Source organism: Canis lupus, chromosome 4 (genome assembly GCF_011100685.1).
Source record: "Canis lupus familiaris isolate Mischka breed German Shepherd chromosome 4, alternate assembly UU_Cfam_GSD_1.0, whole genome shotgun sequence".
In the NCBI taxonomy this organism is placed as follows: Eukaryota; Metazoa; Chordata; class Mammalia; order Carnivora; family Canidae; genus Canis; species Canis lupus.
Genome location: NC_049225.1, coordinates 28,727,378 through 28,737,696, shown reverse-complemented (window position 1 = coordinate 28,737,696; position 10,319 = coordinate 28,727,378). Strand labels below are relative to the sequence as shown.

The 10,319-nt window shown below is 55.9% G+C and overlaps 1 long non-coding RNA gene across 1 annotated transcript in view; it reads right to left on the bottom strand.

The window, feature by feature from the left end:
- Positions 1-2,309: 2,309 nt before the first annotated feature.
- LOC111095507 overlaps positions 2,310-10,319 on the bottom strand; it is an 82,310-nt gene continuing 74,300 nt past the window's right edge. Inside the window, exon 4 of the long non-coding RNA XR_005358013.1 lies at positions 2,310-2,465. This is a non-coding gene — a long non-coding RNA (uncharacterized LOC111095507). The remainder of the gene's footprint in view (positions 2,466-10,319) is intronic.

Genomic DNA, 10,319 nt, shown 5'->3' with positions numbered 1-10,319 from the left:
CCCACCCTCCACCCCGAAGACATGAACTTCAGTCTGGCATGGGGATTTACAAACCCTCCTGAGCAGATCCTAATGGGCAGCCAGGGTGGAGAACCACACTCTGACTCTCACTGGGACGCCGGTGGTTACAGTGATGGGAGAGAAGGCAGCAACCGGGGAGCTGTGCAGTGCTGCTCTGGAAAAGAGAGTTGGTTCTCCAAGCTAGCGGTGCAATGGACCCGTGAGAGCCAGGCCAGGGATAGGCTAATCTGCCCCCAGGATGTCAGCCTCGTTAGAACACCGAGTACCCTAGGACCGTGTGCAATGACCAGGCTCTGCTTTCTTTCAGCTAACCCATTTCCCAGATGAACCAGAGTTAACCCAACAGGACAGGGGTTCTGGTCAAAGTAAGCAGCTTGGCTCTGCTCAGACCATTTCTTCACCTTTGAAACAAGAGGCTGAACATGATTTAGGTGACATCCCAGGTCTTCCTGGGCTTGTCCCTCTGAGGCTCTAAGTAAATGAAGGCACTTTGACTAGTCAAATGAGTCCAGTGTGACCCATTCTTCAGCAGCTAGCAGCCCTCCCCATTTGGCCTCTATGAGGCTCAGGGGCAGGTGACATACCAATCCCAAAAATGACAGGGAAGACCACGTCCTCACCCAGAGCCAGCCAGGAGCCAGTGTTTGGCCAGTATCTGCCCAGTGCATGGACCACAGGCCCCAGGACCCACAGGCTCCCAGAGGGCTAAGTGTGCCTGGAGGGAAACGAAGACAGGGCTGGATTAGCCAGGCAGTGCCCTGGTTTTCATGGAATCACAGCATCTTAGAACCAGAAAGATGACCCAATCCCATACATGCAGGAGCGTGGAGCACCAGACGCTGAGCCACCCGCATTGGTATCACCTGGGAGCTTACTAAAAACAGTCCCTGGCCTCACCCCCAGAAATTCGGATTCTATAGGCCTGAAGTGATGCCCGGGAATCTGGCTTTTTGAATTCTCAGGTGCTTCTGATACAAGGTTCAAGAAGAACCAAACCCTAATACACCTTTCCCAAAGAAAACATCTTTGGGCCTCAACATACCCAGGGCGTTGGCGGCCTGGACAAACCTCCCCGTGGCGCAGCGTCTTATTTCCACCCCCCCCCCTCCCCCGCACATAAAAGCCCCCTCTCGGTCAGTAAGGACTAGGCTGTCTTCACCTGGCTCAGAGAACATGAGCGACTTGTCCAGCAAAGTAGATGCAGAGTTGGGACCCGGGACCCGGCCTCCTTTCTCCCAGCCGAGCCCAGCCCAGCGCAGTTGAGCCAGCGGGGTGGGAGCACCTGCTCTGTGCCCGGGGCCTGAAGCAGCCAGGCCGGCTCCGGAGCGCACGAGGCTGTTTATGCAAACTGACAGCTCTGATCCACCAAAGGCGCCTGCTTCCAGCTCAGCCTCTAATAATAGCTCTTCCTCGGAATCCCTCCCGTCTTGGTGGGAGCGGAATATTTAGACATATCAAAGATTCTTTCCCCTTCTTTCATCGAGCCAACAGTGATATGAAAGGAGTACAATGAAAAGACGGGTCTCTATGACAAGCTTCAGAGAGCAGCCAATTCCCTGACATCCCTCAAGACTCCAATTGACTCCGCGCTTCTCAGATGGGAGTCAGTGTGGTTACATAATAATAACACCTTCCATCTCTCTGGCGCTATTGTGGGCTTTTTGCCAAAGTGCTTTCACAGGCATTAGCTTTTGAGCCCACAAAGTATCCGGGAGGTGGGCAGGGCAGGGATCCTTCTCCTCAGATTACAAATAAGAAAATTGCTATGTGGAGGGGGTTAAATGACTCACCTAAGGTCATACGGCAAGTTAGTCACTAAGCGCGGAGTCCTCGGGCAGGCAGGGAGTCTGGAGAGCGCTGAATTCTAAACGGCCTTCCCCGAAAGACACAGAAGGGCCTCCGCCTGCCCCCACCTCCTCCCTCCTCACATTCCCTCCCCACCTGCACTCTAGTCACACAGGACTCCTCTCCAAATCCGCCACCCTTTTAACATTTCCGTGCCCATGCACATCCTGTCCCCTCCACCTGCCTCATCCCTCCCTGTGCCCTCTCCTTCGTCCTTAGGACTCACGCCTTCTAGTCCTTCTACAACTACCTCCAGCACCCTCTGCCTCCTCCAGGGAGCCTCCCCTGATGCCCACCTGGCAGAAGCAGGTGCTTCCTCCCTATGTCTACCACCGCACACACACCCCGCCCCGGCCTGTATTGTGCTGCATTATAATTAGCAACCTTAGCATCTCTGGCACCAAACTATAAGCCACCGCGTTAGTCCACTCAGGCTGACCTGACAAAGTATCACAGAGCAAGTGGCTCCAATGAGAGAAGTTTCTTTGCTCCCAGTTCTGGGGGCTTGAAGTCCAAGATCAAGTTCCACTCGAGGGCTATCTTCCCTGCTTGTAGGTCACCAGCTTCTCTCTCCTCACGTGGCCTCTTCTCCGTGTATCCTTGGGGAGGGAGAGATCTCTGGTGTCTATGCCTCTTTTTATAAGGACGCCAGTCCTATTGGATTAGGGCCCGTGCTGACACCCTTGGTTAACCTTAATTACCATCTTAGAGGCCCCAGCTCCAAATACAGTCACTTCAGGGATTAACATATGAATTTGAGGAGACACAGCTCAGTCCATTAAAGGACGACCAGCAGGTCTGGCTCTCTTTCAATGGGACAGTGTCTAGCCAGGCCTGCTCCACAGCAGGGCTGGACAGATGTCCCCTGCAGGAATGAACCCCTTATGCAAGTCCCGGGTGTGTTACCCACCATCTGATTGACACCCCCAGAACAGGTTGCTCACCATGCATTCTTAGGGAAGGAGATAACAAGTTAAAAGTCCTAACACCTACCTACAAAGCCCAGTTGCTCCTACTTAAATCATCAAAGAATCCATCCCTAAACCCCATTATTTGAAAACAACATCATCCTTCCACTCCATCTTGGCTTTTCTGGCCTTCTCACCCAGCCACCCAACTGCCCAGCAAGCGTCTACTCCAATCATCCTCTCATCTGTCTCCCAGATCAGTGTGCAGGGCTTGGACAGCACCAGACAGAGCCACCACCACTCGGGAGCCCCTTCTTCCTCACTGCCAGGTTGGCTCTTAAGGTTTAATGCAAGGCTGGGCCTTGGAGATGACCTGCCCCCATGTTCAGGTGACTGCCTGGTGCCAAGGGTCAGCACAGATGCTTCCTCCTCCAGGAACTGCTCCTGATTCCCTCTTCAGTGTTCCCAGGACACCAGCACTCCCTTCTCGCGTATAGCACATTCCCCAGTCCGGTGTACATCTTCCCGAGTACCTCCTCCACCACGGGAGGGCAGAGGGCACGTCATCTCTGCCTCCAGCACCCAGCCCAATTGAAAGGCCTTTGCGCCCATGCCCTGAGAACCACCCAGCTGCGCACAGGGCCTCGCCACTCACCCGCTGCTGGATTTTAACAAACACTCCAAGAGATAATGGTTAATTTCACAGAGCCCTGAGTGGAGGCTGTTAAAATGTTAATATTATTTAAATTGTTTTACATTTTCGACAGTTTGAGCCGCAAATATAAATGTTTTCCATGCTTTCCACGGAGCTGAGCTCACAGAAATGATTGATGAGGCACCCGATGTGGAATTTCCCACTTTAAGAAATGCAATGTGAAGGTGATGAGAAAAATACTCCCCCACCATGTGCAGGACGCTGGTGGCTCTGGAGGCCTGACTCCCTGGCTTGTAGCTGGACCAGGTCATTTGTTCCTCTGGCCCACAGTGGTCTAGGCTCCCCGCTTCACCTCCCCAGGCTTAATGTCATCATCTGGAGATGGGGACAATAAGATCTGCCCCAGCCTTCCACAGTAGGCTTATATTTGGCGGCGCTGGGAGTTTTTTGCACAACACGTCCCCCGACCTCTCTGCCATAGCTGAGGGGGGACCATTGCACACCCATTTTACACAACATATGGACAGTCATCTCCCCCCAGAATCAGGGGCGCCTGACATTAAAGCTATGGCACTGAATCACCATATATTTTTTAAAGATTTTATTTATTTACTTGAGAGAGAGCACAAGCAGGGGGAGGTGCAGAGAGAGAGAGGGAGGGAGGGAGGGAGAGGGACAAGCAGACACCATGCTGAGCACAGAGCCCAACACAGGGCTCCACCCCAGGACCCTGAGATCATGAGCCAAGCAGATAACCAACTGAGCCACGCAGGAAACCACCCCCCCACCTCCGACCCAGAATCACTCTATTAAGTAAGACTAAAAGTCTCTGCCTCACGGGGTACCTGGGTGGCTCAGGCCATCAAGTGTCCAAGTCTTGATTTCAGCTCAGGTCATGATCTCAGGGTCATGAGATCAAGCCCTGTGTTGACCTCTGTAGTGGGCATAGAGCCTGCTTAAAAGTCTCTCTCTCTCTCTCTCTCTCTCTCTCTCTCTTTCTCTCTCTCCCTTGGGACACCTGGGTAGCTCAGCTGGTTAAGTGTCTGTGTCTTGGTTTCAGCTCAGGTCATGATCTCAAGGTTGTGAGATCCAGCCCCATATCTTTCCTTCCCCCTCTGCCCCTCCCCCTTGCTCTCTTTCTCTCTAAAATAAAATCTTTAAAAAAGAAAAAAATTCTCTCTTCCTTTCCCTGTGCCCCTCCCTCCTCTCCCTCTCTAAACAACAACAACAAAGTGCCTGCCTCACAATAGTGATAATAAGTGCTGGTTCATTTATTAGCCTCCCCTTCCTGCACACTCTGCTATTCCAAACGCTCTGGGCGAGATACCCCACTCCCTGGGCCTCGGCTTCCCCTCACTGGGACACCTCCGTGTCCAGCCAGTTCTAACCTGGGCTACATAGTGAGAGCCCAGCCTCAGCAGGCCAGCCTTGGTGCAGGGAGGGGAGCTGCATGCCTGTGTCTCCCTCTTGGCCTCTCCTTCTGGATCCAGGCCTCAAGGCCCTCCTGACTGCAGAGCGCAGGCCCTCCAGCTGCATCTCCTGGTCTCAGAGAAGCCATCCAGCCTGGCCCCAGCCTCATGCCCAGCAGGTAGGCCTGGGCACCCTGCTCAGTCCCCAGAGGGGGCCCTACCTTATGCTCTTCCAGGCCCAGCATGGGGCTAGGTGCTACACACGCAATCTCCAGGGCCTGTCTCCACAAAGGAGGCACTATCACCACTGTGTTGCATGTGAACAAACCGAGGCTCAAAGAGGCCAAACCAAAGGACACACGGCTTGTGAGCAACAGGGTCTGGTTTTAAATCTAGGTGTTCAAACCCCAAAGACCACACCACTTCCTCCTGCAGGGATGTCACCCAGATTGGAGCCCCTGACCCCTGTCATACCTTCGGGGCCTCGTTCTTAGCCTTATTAGGTGTCATTCATTCATCACATCAGTCATTCATTCATACAGTGCCTGCTCCAGAACAAGTCCCGGGCTAAGTCCTGGAGGAACAGGGGTCAGGAGGACACACTCCTGGAGCTGACAGGCCCTAGAGGGTGACAAGTAGGGAAGCAACTGGGGACAGTGTGGTTTGTGCCGTGAGGGAGGGAAACACAAATAGGGAAGCACAAATACTCCTAAGCCCGGCCTGGCATATCAGGGAAGGCTCCCTGGAAGGGCTCACATCTAAGCTGGGGTCTGAATGATTAACAGGAGTTAGCCCAAGTGAGGTGTGAGACGGTGCCTCTGCTGAGAGCAAAGCAGGAGCAGAGACAGCAGCCTGAGCAGGGAGGGAGGGGCAAGCACGGGGGTGAGGGGCAAGCACGGCCTATAGAGGGCAGGAGCCCTGTGAGACCGACCACATAAGACCTGTGGGCTTTACCCCACGTGAGGAGGTAAGGTTTTTCAGGAGAGGAGCGAGCAAGCGGATGTGGGCTCTGGGACAAGGAGCTGGAGCAGTCTACTGCAAGCAGGCCACGACAGCAGAGGGGGATTGGGGATTTGACAACAGTCAACAGGGAGAGCTAAGAGACTGGCCACTCAGGGAACGGGAAACAGGTGGTGGAAGATGCCAGGAGGAGTCAGGTTCTCACAGGACGGGGTCCACCCCCCACGGACAGCTGTCCTGTGTCTCATCCTGCTCTGGAGCCCTCAGACCTGCCCTGGCCAGGGCCATCTTCCTGAGGCACTGCACCTCCACCTCCCTGCTGAGCACCTGTCCTCCCCAACCCCACCCCGGAGTAGAGAAGGGATGAGGGGGTCCTGACCCCACCTGTCCTCCCCCAGCCCACCCCAGAGTGGAGAAGGGGTGAGGGGGCCCTGACCTCACACACCTGAGCTGAGTGTGGCTCTAGCACCCTCAGAGTGGCAAGCGACCAAACTTTCTCGAATGCCGGGCTCCACGTCCATCAAACCATAGCTCAACAGACCTGTCAGTGGTCAAGGAGTCAACGAGATCAGACCTGCAAGGACTTCCTCGCATTCGGCGAGTGGTGCTCCTGGGATGACCCAGCCGGGCCTGTGGCTCCTTCCAGACCCCCGTCCCGGGGAAGGCGGGGAGCGGCCCCAGGCAGGCAGCTCAGCAGTGTCATCCCCTGTTGTGCCCCCCACTTCCCCAGGGCGGCGAGCACAGGCAGAGGCCCCACTCAGGTGCAAGTCAGGAAGGCCTTGGGGGAGGGGGGGTGGCGACCTCCATGGACAATGGCTCTCGGCTCTTCTCCAATGCATCAAACGCTTAGCGGAAGTCAGCCAAGTGGGGTGCAGGGCACGGCCACCTTCTCCCGCCTTCTGGTGCTCCCTGATGCCCTGGGAGGGGAGCGCCGAGGGCACTGAGGTGCTTTGCGGGGAAGGAGGAGAATACCTACCGAGGCTGAGACCTCCTTTCCTCGTCTCTGACAAGGACACGTTCTTTCAGGAAAGGAGAGGGAAGTGGGCCAAGCGCCCTCAAAGGCAAGGAGGCAGAAGAGCCTCCAGGGCCAGAGGCCAGGCCTCGCCTTTTCCCAGCTGTATGACCTCGGCCAGATGGCAAACGACTCCAGGCCTCAGCTTCTTCACCCCCAAAATACGGGTGATGATGATAATAATGCCTACTTTATAGGGCTGTCGTAACATCAAACAGGGAAATGCGTACATCCAAAGAGCTAGAACGGTGCCGGGTACACAGTAGGTGCTCGGTCAGGACTGGCCATGGTAACAGGTGTGAGGCTCTCTGGGCTGCCGCCTGCCCCACTGCTGCCTTGCTGTGTGACCCCAAGGAAGCTCCCTGCCCAGTCTGGGCTCTGGTCTCCTTACTGTGGACTGAGGGCTCTGGTCTCCATGCTGCCCCCAGGGCCCGTCCAGGGCTGCCAGGCTCCTCTTTGCACACCGTCAGGGCCACGCTTGCCCATGACTGAGAGGGACTCCCACACGAGCTCAGGGTGGCTTCCCCAGAGAGGCTTCTCCATGCCGGGCGCCTCAAAGCCAAATCCATCCTGAGATGAGCAATGACGCCCAGATGGTTGGAAGCAACACAGACAGGAGGGGCTGGCTGCCATCAGCTCCTGCCCACTCTCCTTCCTTTCTCCAGCAGGCAGCTCCCCACAGGCTGGCTCCCTTGACCTTCCGTTTCTGCTCATCCTCACCTCCAAGCCTTTTTGTCCTTTTTTTTTTTTTTTTTAAGATTTTGTTTATTTATTCATGAGAGACACAGAGAGAGAGGCAGAGACACAGGCAGAGGGAGAAGCAGGCTCCCTGTGGGGGAGCCCCATGCAGGACTCGATCCCAGGACCCCGGGATCATGCCCTGGGCCAAAGGCATCTGCTTAGCTCAACCACTGAGCCACCCAGGTGCCCCTCCAGGCCTTTTCTTTACTCCCCTCATTCCTCTGCTCCTCTAATCCTTCCCACCCCTCAAGCCCAGTTCAATCCACACCTCCTCCAGGCAGCCTTCCAGCTCCCCTTCCTGGCCCCTCGCAGGACAGACCATCAACATCATAGATCTTCGAAAGAACAGATTGAGCCGAACAAGATGAGGCAAAAGGGGCAGAGCTGTTGACAGAAATGCCATGCGAGGACCAGAGCCATGAGCAGAGGCAGGGGCCTCCGTTAGCACAGAATGATAGCCATCCTGTATGGGGTACAGTCTAGCTGCCAGGCATTATTCCTTAGGACCCATCATGCAGATGAGGAAAACTAAGGCTCCAGGTGAGTAAGTCACATGTGGATTAGAAAGTCCGCGCGTGTCAGAACCAGGATTCCCGTGGGTCCTAGCCATCAAGCCCAGGGAGCACACCATTAACCCAGTCACAGGCTTCTCAGACTCCCTCTCCAGACAGGGCTGTGGCCAGAATCCACCGGGAGGCAAGGCTGGAGCTCAGGAACACAGCTGGTCCTGGAGGGGGAGCCCTGAGTCCCCGCGGGGCAGGCGTCATCACATCACCGCATCCTGCTCCTCGCTAGGGCCAGTCTTATTAGGGAAATTCCCTCACTGGGTCTTGACAACCCCAGGGCGTCCGACAGACACTGCCACAGGGATGAACTCAGTAGGCACTCAAGGGGACGTTTCCAAATGGGTGGCAGGCTAGCCTTGGGCTCCCGGGCGCAGGCAGGCACCCCCCAGGCCACAGCCCATTCACAGAGCATCACCCTGGATGGGTCTCTGAGAACCCATGGACCGTCCTGCCTCCTCTGTGCACACTGCCAGTGTGCGGGGTATAGGCTCACTCCTCGAGCTGCCGACAGCCTGGATTTCCAACAGCCAGCTTCAGTTCTCCTCCCTCCTTCTCCAGCACCTCTCCCCCTACCCCCCCACCCAGTAAATAGCCGTGAGCTGACTGTCCTGATAAACTGGGGCTTTGGGGACTTTCTTCAAGTGCCTTGTAAATGGAAGCGTCTCAGACCGACAGCTCTCAGTGTTCAATGAGATTATATTTCTTATTTAAATAGCTGATTGGAGGATTGGTTTCAAAGTGAGGCGCCGTATGCCCATGGCCTCCTCCGGGCTCCCGGGGAGAAGCAATATAGTGTGGCATTGTGCAACAGAGCCTCTCCTTGCAGCTCCCGCTCCCATTCAGATGCCTCCAGGATGGGGGGAGCCAGCCCGGGAGTGGTGGGGGGATAAAAGTCACCCCCCTTCTTGGTTCGGGGAGCCGGAGATTATGCCTTTCATTCAAGAGCGCCTTCTCCAGGGCTCCCCACCACGCTCTGCACCAGTTGTCTCCCCTCTCAAAGCGACGAGGAGATAAAAGGCAGTGTGTTCGCTTCATCCCACCTCCGGGGAGAGCTCAAATCAGTCTTTTGTCAGTGGAGGATCAGCGCCACCATTTTAGGAAGGGTCGTTGTTCCGCAGGCTCTGTTGGAAGGTTTTGTGCGGGCTCTACCCCGTTGGCGCCGTGGTTTCCCTGGCCCCGTGCTGGGCCCCGCGTGGGCTCATGCATGCTTTCCGATTGGGAATCCACACCCAGTCCTGAGAGAGGTGGCATCGTCGTGGGTAGCGGGTGACCCCCGGCCCTTTGGGAAGGATGAGGTTTGCATAGGACCAAATTCCGCCGGAACTGTGCCATGCAGCCCCTGCGAGGGCCCGAGCTCTTTGCTTAGAGCAAAATTGCAATTAATTGTGTGTCAAAATAACATATTAGTAACAGCAGCATTGGACCATGTGCAATTCCTCTCCTTTCAAGCTTTTGTCTGCCGGGGACCAGAGGGGCTTGTCAGGGCATCTTTCAGACAGGCTGGCGGCCCCCTGTCAAAAGCAGCCCCAGAATCTCGGTGACTGTCCCAGAGCCCTGGACAAGATAAAGGGCCAGTGGTGGCCTTGCAGGATGCCCAGCTCTGTTCACGGGCCCGGGTGGGGCCCGCGATCTTCGCTACTGGCAGCTGCGGCGCAGGGGCGGGTGGTTTGGTATGCCAGGCACATCCAGCGCCTCGTGCATCCAGGGACCGCAATCAGGTAGCTGATGGGGATGCAAGTCACATCGCCTGGACCATTGCCGCAGTGAACTGATTCATGCTGCTACTTTGAGGCAGGGAGAAGGGACAGCGGGGCCCGGAGACGAACCAGCCTGGCTTTATTATACAGCTGCTGCTTTCAAGCTGGAATATTCTAGCCTCTCCTGCTCCCTGTCTGCAGAGCCGGCGCTGGCTGCCTACCTGCAAAGGCAGTGCTCATTCTGGCCCCTGGCTCTGAATGAACAATGGCATTATGCAATGCATAAAGAGTACCCGGGCAACGGAGACAGGCATGGCTTAATTCGCTCAGTGCCCAGTGGCTTTTGAACGCCCCTGCATTCAGCCTTTATCCCGAGCAGCCCCGGGCCTCCCCTACCCTTTATTCCCCAGCCCTCCCCATCACAAGCCTCCCTACACAGGTCTGCAATGGAGCTGATGGCCATGAAATGAGGGACACAAAGGCAAGGGGAGACAAGAGTGCTCTG